Source organism: Saccostrea echinata, unplaced genomic scaffold (genome assembly GCF_033153115.1).
Source record: "Saccostrea echinata isolate AGI-Se365-2 ecotype Australia unplaced genomic scaffold, CSIRO_AGI_Sech_v1 ptg000005l, whole genome shotgun sequence".
Classification (NCBI taxonomy): domain Eukaryota; kingdom Metazoa; phylum Mollusca; class Bivalvia; order Ostreida; family Ostreidae; genus Saccostrea; species Saccostrea echinata.
This window is the reverse complement of record NW_026889754.1, coordinates 4,482,565-4,506,594: the sequence shown is the minus strand read 5'-3', so window position 1 is coordinate 4,506,594 and position 24,030 is coordinate 4,482,565. Positions and strand designations below refer to the sequence as shown.

Sequence of the window (24,030 nt, the reverse complement as noted above, 5' to 3'; positions counted from 1 at the left end):
ACTTTTAATATAACCATGATATACTAAATGTTGGTCATTGTGCCCATTTCTTTGGTTGATACACTTCACGGCCTTCGCATTTATCAACTGACAATAATGGATTGTCCTAGCTTTCACATTGTCAAAAATACGAAATTTATACAAAATGAAAGCGAATGTCAGGAAATTCAAGAAGAAAGTCAGACTGCCTGACATTTTCCAAAAAAAGTTTCAAGGTCCCATGATGCACCAACTTAGAAGGGTTGATGACTCTAAACCTCTCAGTATCAGAAATAATAAACTAGATCGTTTTAAAATGATTAGCCATAAAGTTAACACAGTAGGTAACGGTGACATAACTTTTGGTTGACACTCTTTATCGCCCCCATGATGCATATACTGACAAGTTTTGATGATCATAGTCTTGTATAAGGTATGTATAAAATCAATTTGAAAATAAATACCTTCTCAATTAAAAAATTACATCACCATGACTTACGTTTGAGTCAGAATGACACGAGTACATATGATGCATCAACTTACAAGATTTGATTATCCTAGTTATAATATGGCCAAAATATTAAAGTTTTCACAAAATATTAATTTAGGTCACATTTTAAGTTACCTTGAGGCCGTGACTTTATCAGGGTGATATCTTGTACAAGTATTTATCTACAACACCTCTTCACCCTGTGTAAGTTCGGTGATATTCTGCCCAATGGTTCTTGAAAGAATATGTTTGCATCAACTTTTATTTTCCTAATTATCTTCCTTTGTTAAAGGGTTATATCCAAATTTTAGGTACAAATGAAAGTCCTTTGGCCAAGGATACTCTGTAACAAATTTGACAAATAGGGATTCTACAGATATAGCCACTATTCAAAGAAGTTTAATGTGATGAGCAATTTGGTCCATTTTCAAAGCTTTCTTAAAGTAAAATTTCTCTAGGTCCTTCCCTTTAAAGTATTCATAAGCATTTTTCTTTCAAAGAGAGTTATCTAGGAATATAACTCCAAATAAGATAATTTTTTTCTGAACAATAAGAACTTTATTTTGTATTGTATAATGAGTAATCAAGTCAATATTCACAGCTTTACGAAAAATAACAACAATTTGGTGACTAGTTCTTCCCCATGCGGTATTTAGAGGCAATTACGGATTGTTTTAGCTTGAACTCCTGATGCTCTTGTCTGTGAATGAACAGCAATGCCGATTGCAAGCAGCATCTTATCCTGGTCGCATGAAATGTCCCCATTTTTTGGTCAGGTTCTTTGGTAATCCAAGCCGAAATCAAACTGCAAAAGATGATTTAAAAAAAAACTGAAAAAAGATATATCAAACATTCCGATAAAAATGACTCAATTTAACAACTGTGATTTCCCCCATTAAATGATGTATTAAAATCATATTTCAATGAACATCTTTGATGTATGTACAGTTGATCTGCATGACAAAAACGTATTATCTTGAAAACTGTTGCAGAAGTTATCAGAAAATGCAATTTTTTGCATAAAAATGAGTTCTTAAAAAGTTTACCAACTAAATTTAAAAAATGCGATTTCTTTTTTAAATGATGAAAAACCAAAATCCAAGTTCCATGTTCATCTCCATTGTATAGTGATTTCAATTAAAAAAAAATAAAAACTTAAATCCCCTTTAATGGAAAACTCTTCAAAGAGAAAAACCGAAGGAGAAATTACCCTAAATGCAATATTATGCATCAAATTGACAACGTTCAACAGCTTGTATTTTTCTAAATGACCAAAAACCCAAATCAAGGTGCAATAAAAATCACTGACGTACACATAATTATTTGAAAAAATAAGTTCCCAATTTCATAAAATATGAAAGCTATCTAAACAAATGATGAAACTTACAAGCAATATTTGAATTAGAAATGAATAAGATCAATTGGTACCTTTCAAATAGACAGTCAAAATCAAGCATCATGCTTCTCTCTGATGTATATCATATACTGAATCTGCAATATTAAAAAAAAATATCATAAAACTGTTGAAGCAGTTATCTAGAACAATAGGCCCAAGGGCCTTGAAATGCGCTTGTGATAAATTGTACAACCTATCACTTCTATTCGAAGCCTCTAAGTATCCTATATATTTAGATAAAGCCCTTAAATTCAAAAAGTAGGTCATTTTATATAAAACACTCTGAGAACCCAAGATGATTCTAAGTCAATTAGCACCTGATATAGGTCATGGTGACCTATTTATCATTTGTCATTTTCTGAGGACCCAAGATGCAGCAACTATCTAAAATTGATGATTCTAAGCCAAACTGTACCTGAAATATTTATATAAAGCCATAAAATTTCAAAAGTAGGTCAAAATGACATACTTTTCAGTTGACATACTCTGAGGACTCAAGATGCAACAACTGACAAAGTTTGATGATTCTAAGCCAATTGATACCTAAAAATATTTAATTATAACCATAAATTTCAACAGTACGTCACAGTGACCTACTTTTCAGTTGACATACTTTGAGGACCCAAGATGCATCAACTGACAAAGTTTTTTGATTCTAAGCCCATTGATACCTAACAATATTTAATCAAGTCACAGTGACCTACTTCTTAGTCGACGTACTCCTAACATCCAAGATACATTAACCAACAATTTTTGATGACTCTAAGTAAGTAAGTACACGAAATTATTCAAATATAGCCTTAAAATTCCAAGAGTAGGTCTGAGTGATCTACATATTCGACATACTCCAAGGACAAAAGATGCACCCACTTACAAAATTTGATAATTCTAAATCAATTAGTACCTGACATATTTAAATAAAGCCATAAAATTTCAAAAATAGGTCACAGCGACCTACTTTTTAGTTGACTAACTCTGCGGACCGATGATGCATCAACTGACAAAGTTTGATGATTCAAAACCAAATAGTACCTGCAATTTAAATAAAGCCATACAATTTCAAAAGTAGATCACGGTGACCTTCTTTTCAGTTAACTTACTCCAAAGACCCAAGATGCATCAACTGAAAAAGTTTGATAATTCCAAACCAAATAGTACTCAAAATATTTAAATATAACAAAAAAATTTCTAAAGTAGGTCATGGTGACCTACTTTTCAGTTGACGTTTTTCGAGGACCAAAGATGAATCAACTTACAAAGTTTTATGATCATAGGCCTTGAAATGTCCAAAATATGCCTCTAAAACGCTTTGAAATTGAATGCCTGCAAAGTTCAAAAAGTAGGTCAAGGTGACCTACTTTTTCATAAATTTGTTTCATGGCGCCAAGCTGCATCATCTTACAAGATTAAGTGATTTTAAACCTCTCAGCATTCGAATTAATGAAATTCAATGTTTTTAAAAGATTACCCATAAAATTCAAAAAGTAGGTCAAGGTGACCTTCTTTTAGTTGACGTACTCCGATGACCCAAGATGCAACAACTTATAAAGATTAATCATCGTAGACCTTGCAGTAAGCAAAATATTAACATTTTAATAAAATGTAATTTTTGGTCAACTTTGAAGTGACCATGAGACCACGCCTTTGCCCCAGGGCGATTCCCCTTGCAAATTTTAATCTACAGCATACCCTAAACCTAATGTGTAAGTTTGGTGATAATCTGCCCAGTGGTTTTTTGAGAAGATTTTTAGCAACCAGTACTTTTGGTTTTATTAACCAAATTATCTCTCTTTGTTTAAGGGTCACAACCCTAGAATTAATAAAACCGGGAGTCTTTCGGTCATGGATACCTGTGACAAATTTGACAATAATTGGCAAAGGGGTTCTTGAGTTATGGCCCATATTCTAGAAAGTTTACGCACACCGCACAAATGGATATAGCATTAGCTCTTTGAGCCTTTGGCTCAGAAGTACAAATGTAAGCAATATAACACATCAAATGGATATATTTATCAACAGGTATTTTCTTATGATATCAATGATCAAAAATCAAAATCCAAGTACAATGTTCATATCTTATGTAAGCTCATTTGACTTTAACGTATGTTCATTAGACTTTAACAATAAAAACATATTATCCCTTTCATAGATTTCTTTTAGCAGTAAACAGAAAAAGGACAAATCTGCAGAAATGTTGTACCCTAAAAGTAATATTTTGCATCAAGTTGACTATGTTCAACAGCTTGTATCTTTTTCACAAATGACCAAAAATCAAACCAAGGTGCCATGCACATGTATCATGTAAAAATATTTGGGAAAATAAGTTCTTAGATTAAGAAGTGTTGGGCTGTCAGAACAAAAATATTGAACCCTATATACAAGAGGTGGCATAAAAATCAAGAATACCAACAACTCGTATTTTTGTCATAGAAGATTAAAAGCTATATCCAAACACTTTTCTTCCAAATGTACAACTGCTTTGCACAATAAAAAATTCCTATTTTTCTCTCCTAAATAATCAAAAATCTAGAATATAGGTACCATGTTAATTTATGACGGATAGATAATTGATCAACAATTGTAGGAGTATTCTGGAAAAAAGAATGTATATGTACAAGCAGGATGTACCCAAACCAATGTTGTATTCTCTTTTATTTTTCACAAAAATGACTGAAGTTCAATAATTGCTATCTGAACCATAATGATTAGAAGTCTAAATCCAAGTACTAAGCAAATACTAAATGTACGAACAAATTGATCTCCAAACCAAAACTTCTTATTATGAAAACTATTGAGAAGTTATCCGAGTAAACAATGAACCCAGTATGCAATATTTTGCATCAAAATGACTGATTTTAAAAATCGGTACCTTTACAGATGATCAAAAATCGAAGTTGAAGCGTCATATTAATATCTGATGTATGTTTTTTTTTTATTTTAAAAAAAAAATGATATCTTTAAAACTGTTGAAGGAGTTATTTAGAAAAATCATGTACACTTGTATGCAAAAAAAAAAAAAAAAAAAAAAAAAAAAAAATTAAATAAATAATTAAAAAAAAAAAAAAATTAAATGGTCAAATTTATCAACTGGTAGTTTTTTGTCAATGACCAAAATCAAAATCAAAGTACCATGTTCATCTCTATTGTATGTTCATTAGACTTGAACAATTAGAAACCTATATTCCCTTTCATGGGATTTCTTTTAGCAGAAAATTGAAGGAGAAATTATCTGCAGAATTGTATGACCCTAGAAATAATATTTTGCATCAATTTGACATGTTCAACAGTTTGTATCTTTTACATATGTGACCTAAAACCAAACCAAGGTGCCATAGGGGGATGTGCATATCACTGATATAAAAACATTCAGGAAAAAGTTCTTAGGTTTAGATATGTAGGAGCTATCTAGACAAACAGGAGGCCCAAGGGCCTTGAATCGCTCTACTAATAAACTGTACAACCTACGGTATCACTTCTATTTGATGATTCAAATCCGTATAGTACACCAAAAATATTAAATACAGCCATAAAATTTCAAAAGTAGGTCAGGGTGACCTACTTTTCAGTTGTCGTACTCCAAGGACCCAATATGCATCAACTGACAAAGTTTGATGATTCTAAGCAAATTGGTTTCTGAAATATATTATTAAAGCCATAAATTTTCAAAAGTAGGTAATGGTGACCTACTTTTCAGTCGACTTACTCCGAAGACCCAAGATGCATCAACTGACAAAGTTTGATGATTCTAAGTCAATTAGTACCCGAAATATTTAATTAAAGCCATAAATTTTCAAAAGTAGGTCATGGTGACCTACTTTTCAGTTGACCTACTCCAAAGATCTACGATGCATCAACTGACAAAGTTTGATGATTCTAAGCCAATTAGTACCTGAAATATTTAATTATAGTCATATAAATTGAAAAGTAGATCACGGTGACCTACTTTTCAGTCGACCTACTGCGATGACCCAAGATACATCAACTTACAAAGTTTTATGATCATAGGCGTAAAAATGTCCAAATTATGCCTCTAAACCGCTTTGAAATCGCATACCTGCAAAGTTCAAAAAGTAGGTCACTGTGACCTACGTTTTAATACATATGTTTTATGGCCCCAAGATGCATCATCTTGCAAGATTTCATGATTCTGAACCTCTCAGTAATCAAATTATTGACCTGAATTGTTCTGTAAAAGATTAGCCATCAATTTCAAAAAGTAGGTCAAGGTGACCTACTTTTTAGTTGACGTACTTCGATGAACCAATATACATCAACTGACAAAGTTTGATGATCATAGGCCTTAAATTGTTCAAAATATGTCTCTAAATCATTTTGATAAAGAATGGCCGCAAAATTTAAAAAGTAGGCAACTGTGACTTACTTTTAAGTCAACATGATATGAGGTCCTTAGATGCATCAACTGACAAGATTTGATGATCCTAGTCCTTATAGTAAGCAAAAATATCAACATTTTAATAAAATGTAATTTTTGGTCAACTTTGAAGTGACCTTGAGACCACACCCTTTGCCCCAGGGTGATGCCTTGAACAACTTTTAATCTAAAACATATCCTCATCCTTTTGTGTAAGTTTGGTGATAATCTTCCCAGTGGTTCTTGAGAAGAAGATTTCTTAGCAACCAGTATTTTTGTTTCTATTTTCCTAATTATCTCCCCTTGCTTAAGGGTCACAACCCTAGTTTTAGTATAAAAGGGAGCCCTTGGGCCAAGGATACCCTGTGAAAAATTGCACAATAATTGGCCAAGGGGTTCTTGAGTTATGGCCCATATTCTAAAAAGTTTACGCACACCGAACAAATGGCTATAGCATTAACTCTTTGAGCCTTTGGCTAAGAAGAGCTAATAAAGAGAACCCTGTATGCAATAGTTGGCATAAAAAATAGAATACCAACAACTAATATTCTTGTCATAAATGATCCAAAACAAAGTCCAAACACTCATCAACTCTCTTCCAAATGTACAACTGATTTGCACATTAAAAAAATCCTATCCCAAAAACTGTAGGATGCAATACCCTATAAGAAATATTTTGCACAAACATCTGGTATTTTCCCAGTCACTAATCAAAAACCAAAATCAATGTACTAAATATAGGATCTCCCATGATTTGTAGTTGGATATGACTTTTATCCAACGAGTTATGTGTTTTTTAAAAACACACAACGAGTTGGATAAAAGTCATATCCAACTACAAATCATGGGAGATTCTTTTTATCCCATGTTTAATACTTCACAACCAATTTTTTTACACTGTTATATATAGGACTCCACTTTATTTTACTTCATCACTCTAACGGAAAAACCATTGTGACGTCACAACTGCACTTAACTGTGGGTTATGAAAAAAATATCCAATGAGTCATATCCACGGGATAAACATGGGATAAACATATCTCTTATATAAATATGTACAACTTCTCTGCACAACAAACTCCTTACTTTCAAAACTGTTGATGGGATTATCCAGACATATGATATGCCAAAATAAGCAATATTTGGCACCGAAACTGATGAAGTTCAACAACTGTTCATTTCCCAAAAATGATCTAAATTCAAAATCAGAGCACCATGCACATCTTTAATGAAAGTTTATAACCTCATCTGCAAAACAAACATCTTCTGATTTTGAAAACTGTTAGAGTGCTTATCCTAAAAAAAGATGTAAAAGCTACATTATACATACAAATGACTAAGTTCAACAACTGCTATTTTCCCTATAAATTATCTGAAATCAAAACTCAACTATCTTGTACATCATTAGTGTATGTACAATTGATCTGTATAAAAATACCTCTTATCCTTAACACTATAAGAGAAGAGAACTGGATAAATGATGAGCACTGTAATCAATATTTTGCATAAAATTCACCCAGTTCATCTGCTAATATCCCTCTCCTAAATGATCAAAACTCAAAATTTAGGTACCAAGTTCACTTTTCAGGGGATAGATAATTGATCCCCAATTGTAGGATACTCTGGAAAAATGAGCATGTTCAACCACTGCTATTTTCCCCCATCACACATTAAAATTCAAAATTAAAGTAACCAGTAGATCCTTAATACATGTAATGTACAATTTACCTGCAAAATATTAATTTCTTATTTTCAACAATTTAGCAAGATGTATCCAATCAAATGTTGTACTCTCTTATATTCTGTAGCACAAAAATGACTGAAGTTCAATAACTGCTATTTGAAGCATAAATGATCAGTAGTCTAAATCCAAGTACTACGCAAATACTTAATGTATGTACTTTTGATCTGCAAACCAAAAACTTCTTATTGTAAAAACTGGTGCAGAAGTCATCCGAACAAATTTTGAACCCCGTATGCAATATTTTGCAGAAAAATGAGGTGACTAATTTTAACAACTGGTACCTTTATAGATGATCAAAAATCAAACTCGAAGCATCATATTCATTTCCGATGTACGTTTCTTTGATCTGCAAAATAAAAATAAATGATATCTTTAAAACTGTTGAAGGAGTTGTCTAGAAAAATCATGTACACTTGTAAGCAATATAACACAGTAAATGGCTAAATTTATCACATGGTATTTTCTTATCAATGACCAAAAATCAAACTCCAAGCATATTGGCATCTCTGCTGTATGTAAATTAGACTTGATCAATTAGAAACCCATTATCCCTTTCATGGGATTTCTTTTAGCAGAAAACTGAAGAAGGTATTGTCTACAGAACTGTTGTACCCTTAAAGTAATATTTTGCATCAAATTGACATGTTAACAGTTTGTATCTTTTTCATAAATGACCAAAAACCAAACCAAGGTGCCATGAATATCAATGATGTAAAAACATTCAGGAAAAAAGTCCTTAGGTTTAGATATGTAGGAGCTTTCTGGACAAATAAAATGAACCCTTTATGCAAGAGTTGACATAAAAATCAAAAATACCAACAACTAGTATATTTGGGTACAGCCCACTAATTGTTTTCCCATAGGTGGCAATGTTAATGTTTATTCACATAGCAATGTCCCTAATTTTTGTTCAGCATTGAGTGACCCCTCAAATCAAAGCACATCAAGTTGTCTTTCCTTGGTTAAAATCTCGAGGTGGCATGTCAGATTCGTTTTGCGGCAAAATGCGTCTGTCTGCGTTAACCTCTGAAAATGAAAGTGAAAGTAGGGGATTTCAAGACTTCTCACTGGTGTTACAATACATAAAATAATTCTGCTGATCTTCTTGATAAATTACATCTGCCAAGCTTTTTTGCAAGGGAACATACTCCTTATCAACAAGTATGAGGCTCAGTTTAATACCTTATCACAGTTTTTTTTATTCAGGTCTGCAAATTAAAGAACTTGTAATTTTTTCTGCACTTCTTTCTTCTCCTACCGATTCTAAAAATAATTAGAGGTATGTATCCAATATGAAAAAGTATTTTCTGGATTTTACAACATTTAACATCATAAGTCATACTACAGACTATGTAGTGACATTATGCCAAATTTCAGGAAAATTCAATCATTAATAAAGATTTTACAGCATGCACAGTTCTATATGCAAAATTCTTTTAAAATGCTTCCATCTAGCCACAACTGCACCCAAATTTTAAGTCATCAGTTAGCCTATTAATGTACTTATACCATTTTTATTCTCTTTTATAACTTTAAATACATCAAGCAAAATCATGATCAAGCACTCATATGGGTCCATTTCTCTTATTTCAAAAAATCAATGCATTTTTGCACAAAATTTTATCATCCCTCACCATTGAATTCATTGTTTCTCCATGATTGACAAAAAAATTAAGTTTACAAATACCCCGAAAGTAGTAAAAATAGGAAGTACTGATTATTTCCTGTCCATTGATGTATCATTCAGGAAAATTGGTGTAGGAATAAAGAATTTATAAGCCTTTATATTCTTGTGTACATTCATCTGTTTCAAAGCAATTTTTACACCAATGCAAGTTCACTCATCTATGACGTCATAATGACATCATAATAATGGATTGCTTATTACACATGTAGTGTTACTTTTCCCGTGCTTTTAATAAAAGTTGAAATTAGAACTAAAATATTCATTATAACTATAAAATAATAAAAATACTTGCATGAGCAGATCAAATAAATAGTCAACAGAAAATGTTTTGTTTCCATGGTAACCAATTTGTAATTTGTAGGAAAATGAAAGAGAACTTTGAAAATTTTGAATTTCCTTACAAGTCGCTCATTCTGACTGACAAATATTTTAGGAATGACTCTAATTCTTGGCCAAATTATTCGAGTATAACCTGGTTTGGGTCAGTGTACGCTTTATAATCCGCTAAGCGGATTATAAAACAGGTTTGGGTCAGTTTAAGCTTTATAATCCGCTAAGCGGATTATAAAACAGCGTAAACTGACCCAAACCAGGTTATACTCGAATAATTTGGCCAAGAATTAGAGTCATTCCTTATAATTTAATTTTAAAATCATTAAATAACTATGGGTGTAAAATTTCGTTACTTTTTATTAGTTCAAATTTGCCGCTCAATAATACAACCATAGTAATGGAAGTAACGGAAGTGATGGGAATTGAGGGGAGGAAAAAACTGATACATAGGCCTAGCAGCCATGTTGTTTGGTTACATGTGGTAAGATCAAATTATTGTTTGAAATTAAAGGTACATTTATTAAATCTGGAATTTTCCATGAATCCCGAGGACTGGGTATGAGAGGATTGTATGGATACAGATGATTCAGCTGGTTGTCAAGGGGGTGTGTCCCCATACCAAACCAGGTTATACAGAAATAATTTGTGTTCCTTTTTGGATATTAACCAATCAGAGGCTAGAATACAAACAAAATTAAATTATTAAAGAAATTTCAACTCTTATATATTTTTTAGTCTTAATATTTTATCATACACAACACTTTGAATGTAATTGTTTTGAAATTCTCTTTAAAATATATTACCTGTAAAATATATAGCATACATGTACAGATTAGTTTGATGGTCACTTTCGTAGCTCAAATATTCATTTAAAATCTACATTTACTAAGCTTTAATACCCCCCCCCCCCCCCACACACACACACACATACACACACAAAGAAGCTTTAGAAAATTCAACTTACATATTAAAAGTACTGCCATCATTTTACATGTGAAGACTCAAGATGTGTTCAAATGAGTTTGTTTTTCCTGACTGATAGTTTTAAACACCATCTGCATGAACCTCGAAGTTGTCCTGTATCACCATGAACCTAAAAAAAAAAATCAATTTAAAAAATGGTGCAATAATTAATCAGCATCAAAAAGCACCTTAAATATTCACAGACAGACATCAAACACACACAATCCTACAACATTCCCTTATGCCCTTAATTTGATATCAATTGAAAATTATGAATTGGCACTGATTAGTAACAGCATTGTTAAATTACATGTAAATTAATAATACAGGTAAAAAGCATGTAACTGACAATAATTATACATTAGACAAATACATGTAATCCAGTTAATAAAATATATATAAAAAAAAAAAATGTTAGTGTGCATGTTCATGCACACACTGCTTAACTTCTACACAACTGTAGCCTGACCGACTTCTTTGAAAGAATGCACATGTATGTCCTCGTTCATCTATTTCTATTCCATGAAAATAAAAGTTTTCATTTACAAATATTGTAATAAGGCATTGAAACCTCTTTTTTCTTTACCTCTTTCATAAAATGACAAATGCATATCACCTACATACTGCAAGACTCTGCATTAGGTAGCACTAAGCAGTTTTGATAACTTACTGTTATTCTACTTTCACTTTGACCTTGAAGTTCACTAAATACCGATTCCGACCTCATTTCTGAATTTTTGTGTATTGATGATAAACAATAGTGGTGGATTTACTTCTAAAATAATTGTTCCTTTTCTAAATTTCTATTCATGGCTCTGATTTACTAAATTGTATAAAATTGATACATTTAATTTACATGCTACATGTGTACACAATGGGAGATATGAGCATAAGCTGCATGTTCCTAAAGGGGGGGGGGGAGGGAGTGGGTATTAACAAATCGATTTGTTTCAAAATATGTATAAACAAATTAAAATTTGCTTCTTTCATAAATATAAACAATTGGAAGTGATAGTAAACAAAACAAAGTAAAGATCTATGAGAATTTTCTCTTACCAATAGGCTTCACATATTGGGTACAGCCCACTAATTGTTTTCCCATAGGTGGCAATGTTAATGCTTATTCACATAGCAATGTCCCTAATTTTCGTTCAGCATTGAGTGACCCCTCAAATCAAAGCACATCAAGTTGTCTTTCCTTGGTTAAAATCTCGAGGTGGCATGTCAGATTTGTTTTCCGGCAAAATGCGTCTGTCTGCGTTAACCTCTGAAAATGAAAGGGGATTTCAAGACTTCTCACTGGTGTTATAATACACAAAAATAATTCTGCTGATCTTCTTGATAAATTACATCTGCCAAGCTTTTTTGCAAGGGAACATACTCCTTATCAACAAGTATGAGGCTCAGTTTAATACCTTATCACAGTTTTTTTTATTCAGGTCTGCAAATTAAAGAACTTGTAATTTTTTCTGCACTACTTTCTTCTCCTACCGATTCTAAAAATAATTAGAGGTATGTACCCATTTGTCATAAGTGATCCAAAACAAAGTCCAAACACTCATCAACTCTCTTCCAAATGTACAACTGATTTGCACATTAAAAAAATCCTATCCCAAAAACTGTAGGATGCAATATCCTATAAGAAATATTTTGCACAAACATCTGGTATTTTCCCAGTCACTAATCAAAAATCAATATCAATGTACTAAACATATCTCTTACATAAACATGTACAACTTCTCTGCACAACAAACTCCTTACTTTCAAAACTGTTGATGGGATTATCCAGACATATGATATGCCAAAATAAGCAATATTTGGCACCGAAACTGATGAAGTTCAACAACCGTTCATTTCCCAAAAATGATCTAAATTCAAAATCAGAGCACCATGCACATCTTTAATGAAAGTTTATAACCTCATCTGCAAAACAAACATCTTCTGATTTTGAAAACTGTTAGAGTGCTTATCCTGAAAAAAGATGTAAAAGCTACATTATACATACAAATGACTAAGTTCAACAACTGCTATTTTCCCTATAGTTGATCTGAAATCAAAACTCAACTATCTTGTACATCATTAGTGTATGTACTATTGATCTGTAAAAAAAAAAAAAAAAACCCTTATCCTGAACACAAAAAGAGAAGAGAACTGGATAAATGATGAGCACTGTAATCAATATTTTGCATAAAATTCACCCAGTTCATCTGCTAATATCCCTCTCCTAAATGATCAAAACTCAAAATTTAGATACCAAGTTCATTTTTCAGGGATAGATAATTGATCCCCAATTGTAAGAGTACTCTGGAAAAATGAACATGTTCAACCACTGCTATTTTCCCCCATCACACATTAAAATTCAAAATTAAAGTATTCAGTACATCCTTAATACATGTAATGTACAATTTACCTGCAAAATATTAATTTCTTATTTTCAACAATTTAGCAAGATGTATCCAAACAAATGTTGTACTCACTTATATTCTGCTGCACAAAAATGACTGAAGTTCAATAACTGCTATTTGAAGCATAAATGATCAGTAGTCTAAATCCAAGTACTGCGCAAATACTTAATGTATGTACTTTTGATCTGCAAACCAAAAACTTCTTATTGTAAAAACTGGTGCAGAAGTTATCCGAACAAATGATGAACCCAGTATGCAATAATTTGCAGAAAAATGAGGTGACTAATTTTAACAACTGGTACCTTTATAGATGATCAAAAATCGAAGTCGAAGAATCATATTCATTTCCGATGTACATTTCTTTGATCTGCAAAATAAAAATAAATGATAACTTTAAAACTGTTGAAGGAGTTGTCTGGAAAATTCATGTACACTTGTAAGCAATATAACATATTAAATGGCTAAATTTATCAACTGGTATTTTCTTATCAATGACCAAAATCAAACGCCAAGTATATTGGCATATCTGGTCTATGTTCATTAGACTTGATCAATTAGAAACCCATATTCCCTTTCATGGGATTTCTTTTAGCAGAAAACTGAAGAAGGTATTGTCTGCAGAAATGTTGTACCCTTAACATAATATTTTGCATCAAATTGACATGTTCAGCAGTTTGTATCTTTTTCATAAATGACCAAAAACCAAACCAATGTGCCATGAATATCAATGATGTAAAAATATTCAGGAAAAAAGTCCTTAGATTTAGATATGTAGGAGCTTCCTGGACAAAAAAATGAACCCTTTATGCAAGAGTTGACATAAAAATCAAGAATACCAACAACTAGTATATTTGTCATAAATGATTCAAAACAGAGTCCAAACACTTATCAACTCTCTTCCAAATGTACAACTGATTTTCACAATAAAAAATCCTATCCCAAAAACTGTAGGATGCAATACCCTATAAGAAATATTTTGCACAAACATCTGGTATTTTCCTAGTCACTAATCAAAAATCAAAATCAATGTACTAAACATATCTCTTATACGAGGGTTGTTCGAAAAGTTCGTGGACGATGTCAATCCTCATTATACTACTTTCAAGAAATTTAATATAAGCACATTATCACATGTAAAAATATTTATTTTATTGATGTGTGAAGTTTCATTCCATTCGATTTAATAGAAATCAATTCACTTTATTTTAAAATCAACGTTTGATAACCCCGGAACAAACTAAACAACAATATAACGTCAAAAATATAACGTCATGGGGTTCTCAAAATATTCTCCCTGTACATTTCACACAGTCTGGTCCAATATCTGCTAATTTAAAACGTGTGTCTATCAATTGAAATTCATTTTGTAAACAATTGTTCCAATAGCATCATTTTGATTGTTATTATTTTCTTTTTTATCGCTTAACTATGCTTTCACAAGACCAGCAACCATGAAACGCTTTTCTCTTTCCAAGACCTTACTAACTGAACGTTTTTGGGTTGATTCTTTACAGATAATCCGTTTTCTCACAGATCGTCTTCGTCTGACACAGAGTTTATATCATTCAAACACCGCCCAGGCCATTTACACACACATATGCATGACCAGCTTTTGAGACATTTCATGCTTTCTACAACCTATTCATATTTTATTCTGACGTTTTCCAGAGTTCAACTGAAAATTGTGTTGTAAACTGCTGCTCCGTGACGTTCTACATCGTCACATTTTTGCCTTTTTTCAATGAGGATTACCTATCTTCAGAAATTGATTTCTTTTCCATGAAGGAAACTATTAAGTCATAATTTGGAATATGGAACGATGTAACAATTCTTAATTTGATCCTCTAGATTTATTTTGATTTCGAGCCATTTCACAGATGATATGACTACAGACATTAATTAGTGTATTGTTTGTAATAACAAAATTTTGACTTGCTCCGCGAACCAATTTTCGTAGTTTTTAACTCCTAATAAGTTTAAAATAAATCGAGATATTTTAAAAATCTTTAATGCAAATCATTTGAATTAATTGTAAAAATATTTCTACCAAATTTGGATATAATATGACGGTAAATAAAAAAGATGCAAGAAGTCAACGAACTTTTGGAACAACCCTCGTATAAATATGTACAACTTCTCTGCACAACAAACTCCTTACGTTCAAAACCGTTGATGGGATTATCCAGACATATGATATGCCAAAATAAGCAATATTTGGCACCGAAACTGATGAAGTTCAACAACTGTTCATTTCCCAAAAATGATCTTAATTCAAAATCAGAGCACCATGCACATCTTTAATGAAAGTTTATAACATCATCTGCAAAACAAACAACATCTTTTGATTCTCAAAACTGTTAGAGTGCTTATCCTGAAAAAAGATGTAAAGCTACATTATACATACAAATGACTAAGTTCAACAACTGCTATTTTCCCTATAAATGATCTGAAATCAAAACTCAACTATCTTGTACATCATTAGTGTATGTACTATTGATCTGTAAAAAAAAAAAAACCCTCTTATCCTGAACACAAAAAGAGAAGAGAACTGGATAAATGATGAGCACAGTAATCAATACTTTGCATAAAATTCACCCAGTTCATCTGCTAATATCCCTCTCCTAAATGATCAAAACTCAAAATTTAGATACCAAGTTCATTTTTCAGGGATAGATTATTGATCCCCAATTGTAGGAGTACTCTGGAAAAATGAACATGTTCAACCACTGCTATTTTACCCCATCACACATCAAAATTCAAAATTAAAGTATTCAGTACATCCTTAATACATGTAATGTACAATTTACCTGCAAAATATTAATTTCTTATTTTCAACAATTTAGCAAGATGTATCCAAACAAATGTTGTACTCTCTTATATTCTGCAGCACAAAAATGACTGAAGTTCAATAACTGCTAATTGAACCATAAATGATAAGTAGTCTAAATCCAAGTACTACGCAAATACTTAATGTTTGTACTTTTGATCTGCAAACCAAAAACTTCTTATTGTAAAAACTGGTGCAGAAGTTATCCGAGCAAATGATAAACCCAGTATGCAATATTTTGCATAAAAATGACGTGACTAATTTTAACAACTGGTACCTTTATAGATGATCAAAAATCAAACTCGAAGCATCATATTCATTTCCGATGTACGTTTCTTTGATCTGCAAAATAAAAATAAATGATATCTTTAAAACTGTTGAAGGAGTTGTCTGGAAAAATCATGTACACTTGTAAGCAATATAACACATTCAATGGCTAAATTTATCAACTGGTATTTTCCTATCAATGACCAAAAATCAAACTCCAGGTATATTGGCATCTCTATTGTATGTTCATTAGACTTGATCAATTAGAAACCTATATCCCCTTTCATGGATTTCTTTTAGCAGAAAACTGAAGAAGGTATTGTCTGCAGAAATGTTGTACCCTTAAAGTAATATTTTACATCAAACTGACATGTTCAACAGTTTGTATCTTTTTCATAAATGACCAAAAACCACACCAAGGTGCCATGAATATCAATGATGTAAAAACATTCAGGAAGAAAGTCCTTAGGTTTAGATATGTAGGAGCTTCCTGGACAAATAAAATGAACCCTTTATGCAAGAGTTGACATAAAAATCAAGAATACCAACAACTAGTATATTTGTCATAAGTGATCCAAAACAAAGTCCAAACACTTATCAACTCTCTTCCAAATGTACAACTGATTTGCACAATAGAAAAATCCTATCCCAAAAACTGAAGGATGCAATACCCTATAAGAAATATTCTGCACAAACATCTGGTATTTTCCCAGTCACTAATTAAAAATCAAAATCAATGTACTAAACATATCTCTTATATAAATATGTACAATTTCTCTGCACAACAAACTCCTTACTTTGAAAACTGTTGATGGGATTATCCAGACATATGATATGCCAAAATAAGCAATATTTGGCACCGAAACTGATGAAGTTCAACAACTGTTCATTTCCCAAAAATGATCTAAATTCAAAATCAGAGCACCATGCACATATTTAATGAAAGTTAATAACCTCATCTACAAAACAAAAAACATCTTCTGATTTTGAAAACTGTTAGAGTGCTTATCCTGAAAAACGATGTAAAAGCTACATTATACATACAAATGATTAAGTTCAACAACTGCTATTTTCCCTATAAATGATCTGAAATCAAAACTCAACTATCTTGTACATCATTAGTGTATGTACTATTGATCTGTAAAAAAAACCCCCTCTTATCCTGAGCACAGTAAGAGAAGAGAACTGGATAAATGATGAGCACTGTAATCAATACTTTGCATGAAATTCACCCAGTTCATCTGCTAATATCCCTCTCCTAAATGATCAAAACTCAAAATTTAGGTACCAAGTTCGTTTTTCAGGGATAGATAATTGATCCCCAATTGTAGGAGTACTCTGGAAAAATGAACATGTTCAACCACTGCTATTTTACCCCATCACACATCAAAATTCAAAATTAAAGTACTCAGTACATCCTTAATACATGTAATGTACAAATTACCTGCAAAATATTAATTTCTTATTTTCAACAATTTAGCAAGATGTATCCAAACAAATGTTGTACTCTCTTATATTCTGTAGCACAAAAATGACTGAAGTTCAATAACTGCTAATTGAACCATAAATGATCAGTAGTCTAAATCTAAGTACTACGCAAATACTTAATGTATGTACTTTTGATCTGCAAACCAAAAACTTCTTATTGTAAAAACTGGTGCAGAAGTTATCCGAACAAATGTTGAACCCAGTATGCAATATTTTGCATAAAAATGATGTGACTAATTTTAACAACTGGTACCTTTATAGATGATCAAAAATCAAACTCGAAGCATCATATTCATTTCCGATGTACGTTTCTTTGATCTGCAAAATAAAAATAAATGATATCTTTAAAACTGTTGAAGGAGTTGTCTGGAAAAATCATGTACACTTGTAAGCAATATAACACATTCAATGGCTAAATTTATCAACTGGTATTTTCCTATCAATGACCAAAAATCAAACTCCAGGTATATTGGCATCTCTATTGTATGTTCATTAGACTTGATCAATTAGAAACCTATATCCCCTTTCATGGATTTCTTTTAGCAGAAAACTGAAGAAGGTATTGTCTGCAGAAATGTTGTACCCTTAAAGTAATATTTTACATCAAACTGACATGTTCAACAGTTTGTATCTTTTTCATAAATGACCAAAAACCACACCAAGGTGCCATGAATATCAATGATGTAAAAACATTCAGGAAGAAAGTCCTTAGGTTTAGATATGTAGGAGCTTCCTGGACAAATAAAATGAACCCTTTATGCAAGAGTTGACATAAAAATCAAGAATACCAACAACTAGTATATTTGTCATAAGTGATCCAAAACAAAGTCCAAACACTTATCAACTCTCTTCCAAATGTACAACTGATTTGCACAATAGAAAAATCCTATCCCAAAAACTGAAGGATGCAATACCCTATAAGAAATATTCTGCACAAACATCTGGTATTTTCCCAGTCACTAATTAAAAATCAAAATCAATGTACTAAACATATCTCTTATATAAATATGTACAATTTCTCTGCACAACAAACTCCTTACTTTGAAAACTGTTGATGGGATTATCCAGACATATGATATGCCAAAATAAGCAATATTTGGCACCGAAACTGATGAAGTTCAACAACTGTTCATTTCCCAAAAATGATCTAAATTCAAAATCAGAGCACCATGCACATATTTAATGAAAGTTAATAACCTCATCTACAAAACAAAAAACATCTTCTGATTTTGAAAACTGTTAGAGTGCTTATCCAGACAAGAGGTCCATGGGCCACAGCGCTCACCTGAGTAATCTTGGCCTTGCTGTTTTTCACCTGATTCCCCTCCCCCCCCCCCGTAGTACTTATTGTGGCCCGGCCCTACCCCCAGGGGTCATAATTTAAACAATTGGAATCTACACTACCCCTGGATGCTACCACATAAGTTTCAGCTTTTCTGGCCCAGTGGTTCTTGAGAAGAAGAGTTTTAAAGATTTTTACTACATATTTCAATGTAAAACTTGGATTCCCTATTGTGGCCCCGCCCTACCCCTGGGGGTCATGATTTGAACAATTTACAATCTACACTACCCCAGGATGCTTCCACCTAAGTTTCAGCTTTTCTGGCCCAGTGGTTCTTGAGAAGAAGATTTTTAAAGATTTTTACTACATGTTTCAATGTAAAACTTGGATTCCCTATTGTGGCCCTGCCCTACCCCCGGGGGTCATGATTTGAACAATTTACAATCTACACTACCCCAGGATGCTTCCACATAAGTTTCAGCTTTTCTGGCCCAGTGGTTCTTGAGAAGATTTTTAAAGATTTTTACTACATATTTCAATGTAAAACTTGGATTCCCTATTGTGGCCCCGCCCTACCCCCGGGGGTCATGATTTGAACAATTTACAATCTACACTACCCCAGGATGCTTCCACATAAGTTTCAGCTTTTCTGGCCCAGTGGTTCTTGAGAAGAAGAGTTTTAAAGATTTTTACTACATATTTCAATGTAAAACTTGGATTCCCTATTGTGGCCCCGCCCTACCCCCGGGGGTCATGATTTGAACAATTTACACTCTACACTACCCCGACTGCTTCCACCTAAGTTTCAGCTTTTCTGGCCCAGTGGTTCTTGAGAAGAAGATTTTTAAAGATTTTTACTACATATTTCAATGTAAAACTTGGATTCCCTATTGTGGCCACCCCCTACCCCCGGGGGTCATGATTTGAACAATTTACAATCTACACTACCCCAGGATGCTTCCACCTAAGTTTCAGCTTTTCTGGCCCAGTGGTTCTTGAGAAGATTTTTTAATGACCCCCCCCCCAAATTTTTGTATTTTCTTGATTATCTCCCCTTTGAAGGGGACTTGGCCCTTCATTTTAACAATTTAAAATCCCCTTCACCCAAGGATGCTTTGTACCAAGTTTGGTTAAAATTGGCCCAGTGGTTCTTGAGAAGAAGTCGAAAATGTGAAAAGTTTACAGACGGACGGACAGACGGACGAACGACGGACAACGGGTGATCAAAAAAGCTCACTTGAGCTTTCAGCTCAGGTGAGCTAAAAAACGATGTAAAAGCTACATTATACATACAAATGACTAAGTTCAACAACTGCTATTTTCCCTATAAATGATCTGAAATCAAAACTCAACTATCTTAATACATGTAATGTACAAATTACCTGCAAAATATTAATTTCTTATTTTCAACAATTTAGCAAGATGTATCCAAACAAATGTTGTACTCTCTTATATTCTGCAGCACAAAAATGACTGAAGTTCAATAACTGCTAATTGAACCATAAATGATCAGTAATCTAAATCCAAGTACTACGCAAATACTTAATGTTTGTACTTTTGATCTGCAAACCAAAAACTTCTTATTGTAAAAACTGGTGCAGAAGTTATCCGAACAAATGTTGAACCCAGTATGCAATATTTTGCATAAAAATGATGTGACTAATTTTAACAACTGGTACCTTTATAGATGATCAAAAATCAAACTCGAAGCATCATATTCATTTCCGATGTACGTTTCTTTGATCTGCAAAATAAAAATAAATGATATCTTTAAAACTGTTGAAGGAGTTGTCTGGAAAAATCATGTACACTTGTAAGCAATATAACACATTCAATGGCTAAATTTATCAACTGGTATTTTCCTATCAATGACCAAAAATCAAACTCCAGGTATATTGGCATCTCTATTGTATGTTCATTAGACTTGATCAATTAGATACTTATATTCCCTTTGATGGGATTTCTTTTAGCAGAAAACTGAAGAAGGTATTGTCTGCAGAAATGTTGTACCCTTAAAGTAATATTTTGCATCAAATTGACATGTTCAACCAGTGATTGGGAAGGCCATCAAGTCAATGGGACTATGGCACAACTGTCAAAGTATTTAATGGGCCATTTTGAAAATGAATGGGCCATCTCTATATTCTAAGAACAAGAAGCCCAAGGGCCTTAACGGTCACCTGCGTATAATACAACAATTTAGAGGATCCCTAGAGTATAAAATGAACTGAAAGGTGAAACTTTGTTGCCCAAAAGCAAGAAAAATAGGGTGATCGGGATCAACAAAATAATTAGTTTAGTATTCATAAACAGTTCATAAATTAGGTTCAAATCTGTTCCCAATTTATCACTATCACCATACAGTATATTAACAAACTATCAGTACTACTGTACTACTTTAATTCCTTGTGGAGATCTCTTACATTGGCCTCTCTTGGTCTTTGATGAACATTTAATAAAACAAGTTATTTTTGTCCCATTTTTATTTATCTATTACTTACAAGTCTACTGATCATTTAAACTATAAAAGTACTTTTTGTATTATACAATAAAAAATCTTGCATAATTCTCTTATTCTATTAACCTTTCAAATACTTTATTTACAGTGATTAATCATCAAAAGTAAATGGCAAAGGAAAATAACTCCTCTCAGTAGAATACAAATTAAAAGAGCCCAGGCAAGGACCAGAACACTTGATCAAATAGTCCAGATGTTCAAAAATCTGGTAAAAATACCCTTGCTTATTAAAACTTTTACTCTTTTTGCCTCTGATATGCCCAGGTGCAGAGAAGATTTTTGAAGAAATAATGCATTTTTACTACAGATTCACTTAATTATCAATAGAGCCCCCACCCCCCCCCCCCCCACCCCCACTAAGAAATGCCAGAGCCTCTGACCATGGGACCAGAAGTTTGCTCATCATAAGTTATCACTTTCTTTATCTGCTTCACACTAAGGAGCAGACAGGATTATTTAATAGAATTAATGCATTTTCACTATATTATCCAGAGCCCCACCCTTAAACCAGCACATCTGACCCAGGGGTCATGCAATTCACTACTCTGGAAAAAGCACTCTTGCTCATCATAACTATACACTTAGCTTCTTTGCTTTTTAACCAGAAGCAGAAAAGAATATTTTAAAAGAAATTTTGCTTTTTCACTACATAATCAATAGAGCCCCCCCCCCTCTTTTCACCAGAACCCTTGACCCTGGGGCAATGAAATTCACAATTTTGGAAGAGGTATCCTTGCGTATCATAACAATGTACATAGTTTGTTTAAAAAATACCCAGGGGCAGAGAAGAAGATTTTAAAAGAAATAATTCACCTTTACTATAGGATCTATATAGCCCCGCCCTAGCACCAGAATCCCTGTCCCTGGGGCCTTGAATTTCATAATTTTGGAAGAGGCATCCTTGCTTATCATAACTATATACTTAGTTTGTTTAAATAATACCCAGGAGCAGAAAAAGAAGAATTAATGTATTTTCACTATATAATAAATAGAGCCCCGACCTAGCAACAGAACCCCTGACCCTGGGGCCATGAATTTCACAGTTTTGGTAGAATCACTCTTGCTTATCATAACTATGTATTTAATTTGTTTCAATAATACCCAGGAGTAGAGAAGAAGATTTTCAAAGAAATAATGCACTTTCACTATATGATCTATATAGCCCGGCCCTAGCAACAGAACCCCTGACCTTGGGGCCTTGAATTTCACAATTTTGGTAGAGTCACCCTTGCTTATCATAACTATGTATTCAATTTGTTTTAATAATACCCAGGAGTAGAGAAGAAGATTTTCAAAGAAATAATGCTTTTTCACTATATGATCTATATAGCCCACACTACTGGACTTAAAATTCCCTGATATTCTGAAAAATCTCTGATAAACTCTGTTATCCACTGTTTAAGTACTGCTTTTCTCTGTATAAACACTGTACAGTCACTGTACAAAATCCCTGTGCCTACTGTAATCCCCAGTAAATCACAGTACAAACCCACTGTTATTTTCTATACATCCCTGTACTTTACTGTACGTCCCCTCTGTACGGCCCAGTACACCACTGTCTGTCCTTGTACGTCTGCACAGTACAGTACTGTACATCACAGACGTGTACAGTACTCAACTTCTGTACAGCACAGTACTCTACTGTTGCTCACTGTACGCGTCCCAGACTGGCACTGTACATCACTGAAGTTCAATGTACGCATCCCAGTTTGGCACTGTACATCACTGAACCATACTGCGAATATTTTAGACTTATTAAATGAATGAAATTTAACTTTTGAATTTCCTAAATTTTATTCTTCTCTTATTACTTCTCTAATTGTTCAGAAGCCTTTGGTATTTTAGATTTAAGAGAATAAAATATTTATTTCTTGTGCTGTTAGTACACTTAACACACACTAGCACCATATATAAAAAGTAAAAAATAAATCCTATAAATTATATTTAAGATCATTTAATTGATAATTATGATTCCTCTAGTCTTAAAGTTTTGAATTTACTGAGCAATTAAATTATATATAATAATTATCATTCATAGTATCGAACAATTTTAACGTAACATTGTCATTTTTCATAGTTCGATAATGCGGTTAACAACCTGATTTGGTAGGCAAAGTTACATGTTAAGAAAAATTTTGAAACATTAGACTAAGTATATTATATATTTTTAAAATATTTTTTATGAAAAAAATCAAGTCTCTCTTCCTCTCACTCATAAATTTACCCTGTCAATTTAATTATTTTTTACCACGGCTTGTGCTAAAAAAACCCTTATTATT

The 24,030-nt window shown here is 32.7% G+C and overlaps 1 long non-coding RNA gene across 6 annotated transcripts in view; it reads right to left on the bottom strand.

Annotated features, from left to right (window-relative positions):
* Window positions 1-996: 996 nt before the first annotated feature.
* Window positions 997-24,030, bottom strand: part of LOC133179781 (uncharacterized) — a 124,384-nt gene continuing 101,350 nt past the window's right edge. For 3 of the 6 annotated variants that reach the window (XR_009720155.1, XR_009720153.1, XR_009720157.1), the window contains 10 exons: window positions 20,913-20,977; window positions 18,205-18,269; window positions 16,474-16,538; window positions 13,672-13,736; window positions 13,442-13,554; window positions 12,021-12,231; window positions 10,966-11,094; window positions 8,263-9,007; window positions 1,898-1,960; window positions 997-1,274 (listed from right to left, as the gene is read on the bottom strand). This is a non-coding gene — a long non-coding RNA (uncharacterized LOC133179781). The remainder of the gene's footprint in view (window positions 1,275-1,897; window positions 1,961-8,262; window positions 9,008-10,965; window positions 11,095-12,020; window positions 12,232-13,441; window positions 13,555-13,671; window positions 13,737-16,473; window positions 16,539-18,204; window positions 18,270-20,912; window positions 20,978-24,030) is intronic. The other 3 variants (XR_009720154.1, XR_009720156.1, XR_009720158.1) reach the window with 3 other exon arrangements.